The 8,338-nt window shown below is 36.3% G+C and overlaps 1 long non-coding RNA gene across 1 annotated transcript; it reads left to right on the forward strand.

Moving 5' to 3' along the window:
• The first annotated feature begins 6,300 nt into the window (after nucleotides 1-6,300).
• Nucleotides 6,301-7,628, forward strand: LOC110939190. Its single transcript, XR_002592049.2, has 2 exons — nucleotides 6,301-6,540; nucleotides 6,938-7,628. It is a non-coding gene; the product is annotated as an uncharacterized LOC110939190 (long non-coding RNA).
• Nucleotides 7,629-8,338: the final 710 nt, after the last annotated feature.

Consider the following 8,338-nt stretch of genomic DNA (forward strand, 5'->3'; position numbering starts at 1 on the left):
GCTAAAAGACTGCCCACTCAAAGACTGATCAACTTTGAGGAAAGCACTGTTGAAAGAAGAAAGCAGTAGTTCAGTGTTTTACTTGTATTGTATAGAATCAGTGGTTAGGATTAGCAGGGTTTGTATAAGAACAGTGTTTACAGGTTGTTAGGTTGTTAGACGTCGCTTTCATGGTGACGTCAGCTGAGATGCCTTAGTGGTTTGGTTTGTCTATTTTCCTCCTTGATTGTGTTTATAAAGTTTGTGTTCATTTCCGCTGCATAAATCATTGAATCATATTCATTCATTGTTCATCTATTTTCATATTCATTCATTGTTCATCTATTACAAAAAACACAATCAATTTAACAATCAATTCATCTATTACAAAAAACACAATCATGACGACATCTGAGCAGCAGATGTACAAAACAGATGTTAAAGCTCATCCACTGATATACCAACAGTTGCTGATCAAATTAAACTTCAAATCCACTAAAAGACAGAAAGTTGGGTAGTGTCATATAAGAGGAGCTTCAACAGTTCAGGGAAAACAAGTTTGAAAACTTGCACACTTACCAAAGGATGAGAATCTTTTGGGCAAAAAGTGGACCTCAAAAACATTGTATATGTTGGAGTATAGTTGTCAAAGATTTATACTCATCAAACTAAGCACAAACAGCAGATGTTTCCACAACCACTGTTTTGAAGAAGACTATGTTGCTGCTGCATATTGAGAAAATCAAAGTCTGTCGTAACCACTGATTGGTTTAAATATATGTTGGTTTGTAGCTATTCACTGTTGAAAGTCAACCTCTGTTCCATCATTTTCATTATTTTCCACTGTTACCAAACTTCAGAGCTTTAAACCACTGACACAGCTATCCACTGATAGTTAAAGTTACCCACTGTCCTCATTTTCATTTGTAATCCACTGATATTCATCCATCAGTGATTTCCTTAACAACAACTGTCTTCCATTATCCTTCATTTCATCAGAGGTTGGCATATGGTCAGTTCTTATCCGTCAGATCTTTGTAACCGTTGCCACGCCAGCAATTACCTTTTCCCTATAAAACCTTGATCAAAAACCCCAAACAGGGGTTTTACTGTCGATTCAAATTCACAAAAAAACTGTTCTCAAAGCAGTTTCCATCTTCTTATCTCAAATTCATTCTTCGATTTTCTTCATCAAAATGATGAAATCAAAGCCATCTGCAACATCCACTTCGAAATCATCTAAAAAGGCCTCTCAAAAGGCTACTACACCCATCGAAATCCCATACAAATCCCCTCACAATTATCTGGGTATTCTTACAAAACCAGGCAGCACCGATGTTTTCGATTCCATCATTGATACCATGACTGCATCAAAGTACAAAACTTTGTTAACAGCAGATGCTCCGATTTACCAGAAAACCCAGAGAGAATTTTGGGAAAATGCCACTCTTGACAAACAAGGAGAAGACATCATAGCCATTAATTCCTCCTTGATGGGTAAACCAGTCAAAATCACACCACACTCCATCTCGGAAGTCTTTGAACTCAATGATCAGCAAGGTAAAACTTCTTTTTCCAAAAATGAGTTAAAAACTGATTTCCTTGAAAGGGGGTATGCTGAACAAATAAAGAGGGATACGTTAGAAAAAGGTTATTTCCCTCCTGTAACAAGATTTTTATTTCATACCCTGTTAATGTGTGTTTCAAATAAAACAACTGCCTTCAATGAGATACCATTAAAGATTCAATCCCTGGGGTTTGCTATTTTATAAAATGAAGATTTTAATTATTCCCAGGAAATCTTTGATGATTTGGCCAAAAATGTTTTAACAAAATCTTTTCTATTATTTCCAAGATTTTTAAGTTATTACTTTACAAAGAAATTTGCAAAGGATGATGTTCATGTATACGAACAAGGTTAATCTTTTCAAATTAAAAGTTTAACAGCTGCAACTTTCACTAGAATGTCAGCACCTTGCAAAACACAAGCAGAGGTGCCTGAGCAGAATTTAGCAGCTACCACTGCTCCTCAGGTATCTGCTGCTGAGCTCACTGCTCCAGGTGATCATAGTAGCACAACCACTGCAATGAAACCCACACCTTCCATTACCAAAAAGACCAAAAAGAAATCATCCAAAAAGCTACCCAAACCCAGTAAAACGGCAACTCTGGAAGATGAGATCCCAGAGCAATTGCCAGTGACAAAACAAAAGTCACCAATAACCACTGCTGCTACTTCTTCACAGCAGATGGAAGAAAGATCTCCACCATTGCCTCAAACTCCTCCGACATCCTCACAAAAGGATTCGGTTGTAAACACAGGGACCCAAGATTATAAAGTTCTGGATCCAATCGGCTCCATCTTCCTCAGTCCTGATCCGAAGGACATGTCTTTTTCTACACCTATTCCTTCACCCGTCACATTACCACAATCAATGTTACCTTTGTTGCATGCAGTTGCTATAGCTCAGACACAAACCAGTTCCTCTCAATCACCTATCACTGAGAGTATACTCCCACAAGTGACTGGGTCTGATGTTCATACCTCTGCTAGCCCGGCAACAACTGAGGAGGTTACACTGCAGGAATTACCAGTAATTCCTGACAGTAGTTCAAGTGGAGCATCAACTACTAATGTTGGACCCACTGGTCAACATTGGGTCAGTTGTTCCATAAATAAGACTCCCTTGAAGGCAATTTCTTCAGAGACAACCAAGGCAACCACTGGTGTGTTTACTTTAACAACTGGTGAGTTGTTCAAGGTGTCTACAAATGAAGAAAGAAGTCCCCAGTACTAAGAAAAAGGGGCATCAGTAGATGACTTTTGTGACATATTCCCTAAGTCTGCTGCTGATACAACCGCTGTTGGTGGGAAATCAGATGATCCCACTAAGTTGGGTGATGGTTTAAAATACCAAGAACTGATGGACAGAATTGACACACTTGACACATCTGTTACTGAACTAAAAAATATGATGCAACAGCTGTTGGAAATTCAAAAGGTACCACCCACTATTGTTCCAGCTCAAGCACCTGCACAACCTGCACCTGCTGCAAATGAGTTATGGAACTTATTTCAACCCCTGCTCCAACAACAAAGACAGTTGACTAATCAGCAGCTTGACATAGATGTCCAAAAGCTGAGGAACATGATGGAGTCCAGATTTAAAGACACCCAAGCTGACATCAAGGCCATAAAGGGCCATATCTTGAACACCACTGGCAAAGCACCTCCCACTGTTCTCTTCCTTGATAATCCACCACCAGATAATGCCAAAAAAGGGAGAAGATCAACCTGTGGAAGAAGAAAGGGATTGAAGATGGTCTCCACATTGAGCCAAAAAAAGATTGTATGACTAAAGACATTCCCTTGCCAGATGGGAACAAAAAGATTGATTTTACCACAAATGCACTTGCTGATGCAAAAGCAAGTGTAAAAAGGGATAGAGAGGCAAAGGATAAATCAAGGTGGAATGAGGAGAAGAGAGCTTACATGGAGCTGGATGCACAGGGTTGTTCTGAGCCAAAGGATGTTAAAAATCCTGACCCAAAAAGAAAAAATCCCACTAGAAAAGTGAGGGAACCAAAATCCACACCATCCATACTCACAAAGCATACTCCAAAACCACCATCTAAAAGCCCTCAACATCAATCTTCCACCCAAACAGCTGTTGTATCAACAACTGTTGATACCTCAGTGGTTTCAGCAGTTGTTAAACCAACAACCACCACCTCAATGACAACAACTGCTACTTCAACATACACCACTTAAACACCTGATCTCACTAAATCATCCACCACCACTTCAACCACATCATCAACCATCAAATCATCACCTGCCACTGTGCAGAAGACTTCTACTGACACATCAGTAGTTGTAATGACACCTCAATCTTCCACCCAAACAGCTGTTGTAACTCCTGTTGTATCAACAACTGTTGGTACCTTAGTGGTTTCAGCAGTTGTTAAACCAACAACCACCACCTCAATCACAACAACTGCTACTTCAACACACACCACTCAAACACCTGATTTGACTAAATCATCCACCACCACTACAACCACATCACCAACCATCAAATCACCACCTGCCACTGTGCAGAAGACTTCTACTGACACATCAGGAGTTGTAATGATAACAGTGGTTGAAACACCTGTTGTTTCAACAACTGTTAGTCAAACACTTCTCACTTCATACACAACCACTGATCCACCCAAAACATCATCAGTCTCTCCTCAACCAAAAAGGAGAAGGTTAATTTTGATTGATGATGAGCCTTCACCTTCACCAACATCTTCACAACCTCTACCACTTGTCACTTTACCAAACCCTGTACCTCTCTCTTCAATACAGATACAAAAGCCAATCACTGATATTGCTCTGCAGGTGTTCAATTTCCTCTAGAACTTATTGCTGTCAGAGAAGAGATCAACTCCTTCTACCATGAGGATGATCCTGCAAATAGGAGTTTACCATCTATTGAAGGATATCCTAGGCCTAATAATATTGATGAATATTTAAAATTAAAGGCCAAACAAGCAGAGGATATTGCTAAAAGAGAATCAACAGGGAAGACTGACAAAGAATATCAAAGGCACTACCAATTTTTGCTTACTCAAGTCAGTTCCTTGGAGCAATTTGCAAAGAATGTTTGTCAAAAATTATCAGAAAGAGCAGATGAATCTCTGAGAAAAGACTATGTTGAGAATATCATGGCTCACAAGAAGTATAAGGGAGAGAAGCATATGTACAAAGATTGGACCATTCTTGAGCTTGAAAGTGAAGCAGCCAGGATCCAAGAGATGCTTAAAAATAAGGTTAAATACACTCCTCCTGACTGGAAAAAATTCAAAAAGAATGTACCTGACAAGGCTTTAGAGTTAAAGAGAATGAAAGAGGAGCTGATAGCAGCTGACTATGGGTCAAAGAATTCAGTGTCAAAGTGGAGAGAAGATAGGGTCAGGGCCACTTACAAAATGTTGGAGGAAATAAGGAAGAAAGATCCAAATGTTCCACAAAAACCTGACTATCCTAAAACTGAAGGTTCAAAAAGACCACCAAAGTTACAAATCAAGAGATGCACTGATCCAGCAGGTGCTGCTATTTATCAAAGAAAAAGACAAAAACAGATGGATACTGAAGCCTTGAAGGAACTTATGGCTGGTGATGAACTTGTAAAAGAAGGTATCAAGAGAATGGTGATAGAAAGGCTTGAAGTGAATCAATCTGCAGGCACAGATCAGATCTGATGGTGATGTGATTCTCCTTGATCTTCAACTGTGCAGGAATGAGGAAGATACAGATTCTGTTTAGCCAATTCTACTTTTTTACTATATAGTTTTTTTTCTTTTTAAGGTTGAATTACATGTTAAACTCACGAAAAATTATTAGTTGGTTTTCAATGTTGATGACACTGATGGCCAGGTACATTATGTTATCATGACGATAACTGGAATAGGTTGATCAATTCTTCTTTTTTGGCTTTTTGTAAATTTTTATCATTTAGTTATGTTGTATAGAAAAGTAAAATATACTAAAACTTCTTGCTAATAAAGTAGAGCTAAAACAAAAGTTTCATTGACGATAACTGGAATAGGTTGATAAATTTTTATCATTTAGTTATGTTGTATAGAAAAGTAAAATAGTGCACATGTCACTCCATTACACATGGCTACCAAAATTTAAATGATATATTATAATCTGTTTTTTAGTATTTGATTTCGATCATTACTAAACCTACCCGTGTGGTTACACGGGTCCTACACCTAGTTTATAATGATGCGAGATAAATAGTAAGTAACTAGACGAAAAATTACAACTCAACCCGACGACCTTTAAGATAAATGGTAGGTACATTTAAGATAAAAAGAACACTCAACTTTGATTTATATATAAAGTAGTACCAGAATTTACTTAAAATTTATAAACAATTATAAAAACTTACTAATAATAGGCCGTTCTTCATATTTTTTAACCCAATACGAAAATATGTTCAAATATTTTGGACTATAAACTTGGTAGAGACGGTGGATTTTTAGGCAAAGTAATTGGCGGAGACGGACCTAGATAATTATAAATTTTTCAGACGAAAAACCGAAAATATTACAATTATAACCGAAACATTCAGGGGCGAGTGCACCCCCGTCCCATAAAAGCTACGTCTGGAACTGACAACCCCATCAAAAACATTGAAGGACAATGGATTGCGTGATGTAAAAGTTATTGGGTATCATTGGTTGAGTCACGTTTATCCCTCCACCATGCATCTTAGATGTTTGTAATTTAGTTGATAAAAGCTAATAAAGCCGAAAAAGAAATTTTTGATATCATGCATCTAGGTAATTTTCGTTAGTAAAATATCGGTAAATTCTTTTTTCACATCATGTTACATTTTTGATAGAGTAACAACGACAAACTATTGACTGGATCCATTTTCATTGGCGGATACGTAGGTATTAGTTGTGTTTTCTAGTGCGTTGATGTTTCGGAAGGCTTAAAAATCTTCTTTAACAGTAACTGGTATCATGCATCTACCATCCATTCACCTTTCTACATTGTTGGTGAGCATCATATTGTTTTCATAGCTTCTTTCGTTTATCATATCTCCCAACTTCCACTTTATTAGTGTGCCATTTTCCATATCTAGATAGATATTGCTCCAATGGTGATGTAACTCAAGTTGTCAAAATCACTTTTATATTAAATTGGTTATAGCGTCATACCAACATATCTTATAAAAAGACTTCTTTCAAAAAAAAATTTCAAATTATTGGACTTTGAAATTGCATCTTCTATGCACAAAATATTCCTCAAAGGTCTTGTTACCCTAAGCTCACAAGGAGAGGAACCTCCCCACCCAAGGCTCATATAGTTTACTACTTTACTGATTTGATCACTTTGTTATTTGTGAAATTTATTGAGTATGATGATGATGATTTACTGATTTGATCGTTAAAGGGTGTTTCTCGATACTCCAATCTCAAAGCATTAGGTTTCTCTACTTGATGCGGCTTAATCCAAGCTTGGAAATGTTGGATATTGTTTGCCAAGTGTACTTGACCCGCTAAAGATTATAACAACATTTGAAGTCAACTTTTAGTCGTTAAAGCCTCAAAAGCATTGTCGTATATGAACATGGTTTGATCTACACAACTTAGCACCCGTATAATACATGATAATTTGCCTTTTATATATGGTCTGAAAAATATCTTTTCTTCAGATCATAAATGAAACTAAAAATACCCGATATCGTCTGATAATACAACCAATTTCTAAAACTTATAAGAAATACATTTATCTATATGATTAAATATTTTTTAGAAAAACATTTATTTATCGGATTAAATATAAATGAATAAAGTGTGTGGGTATAGGTTAGATATGGAATTGGGAGGCTAGAAAGAAGATAAGAAACTAACATAGGAAGAGAAGAGGAATTGATTCAATGCATGGCCACATGAAGTGATAAGGAAAATGGTGGGTATATTCCTTCGTATTTGTTTTTTTTTTCTTTTATTTTAAAGTGATAAGGAAAATGGTGGGTATATGCCTTCGTATTTGTTTTTTTTTTCTTTTATTTTAATTTGAAAAACAAAAAGAATATGTTTTTAAAATTTGATAATATTATCTCTTACATCATTTAATATTCAAAAGTGAATATTTGTCTCCTATATTATCATACAAGAATAAATAAAGGGTTATTGAATTTTAATAATCCTAAATTTCACATGTTAGTCGATAATAATCTTAACTATAAAAATTCCTTCCAATAATCTCAACTTGTGAAAGTTTGGTCGTCATTGATCCTTTTCTAACATAGGTGCATTTAAATCAGTTAAGGAATCTCTAGGTGTAATTGAATCTAATGAGGAGACCAAATTCTTATATGTTTGAAAATGATCAATTGCGGCCAAACTTTTATAAGTTGAGATTATTTGAGAGAATTTATAAAGTTGAGATTATTATCGGCCAACAGGTGAAACTTAGGATTATTAAAATCCAATAACTCATAAATAAACTATGTTTACTTAAATATAAATATTAATTAGGCAAATTGGATTCAAATAATCCCAACTCACTGTTATTGGCCAATAATAATCCCAACTCATTTAATCACCAATAATAATCCGAACTATTCACTTTTGTTTGTAAAATACTCCCAGTTAAAAAAACACTAACTAGGTTAAAAATTTGCTGATGTGGCATCTGATGTGGCCCTTTTAGCTGATGTGTCATATGACGTGGCAGTTGATGTGGCATTTTTTGATGACGTGGCAGCTGATGTGGAAGTCTACGTGGCATTTTTATTACGTGACAGCTGACGTGGCAGTTGATGTGGCATTTTTGATGACGTGGCAA

This window comes from Helianthus annuus, chromosome 5 (genome assembly GCF_002127325.2).
Source record: "Helianthus annuus cultivar XRQ/B chromosome 5, HanXRQr2.0-SUNRISE, whole genome shotgun sequence".
NCBI classification, from domain to species: domain Eukaryota; kingdom Viridiplantae; phylum Streptophyta; class Magnoliopsida; order Asterales; family Asteraceae; genus Helianthus; species Helianthus annuus.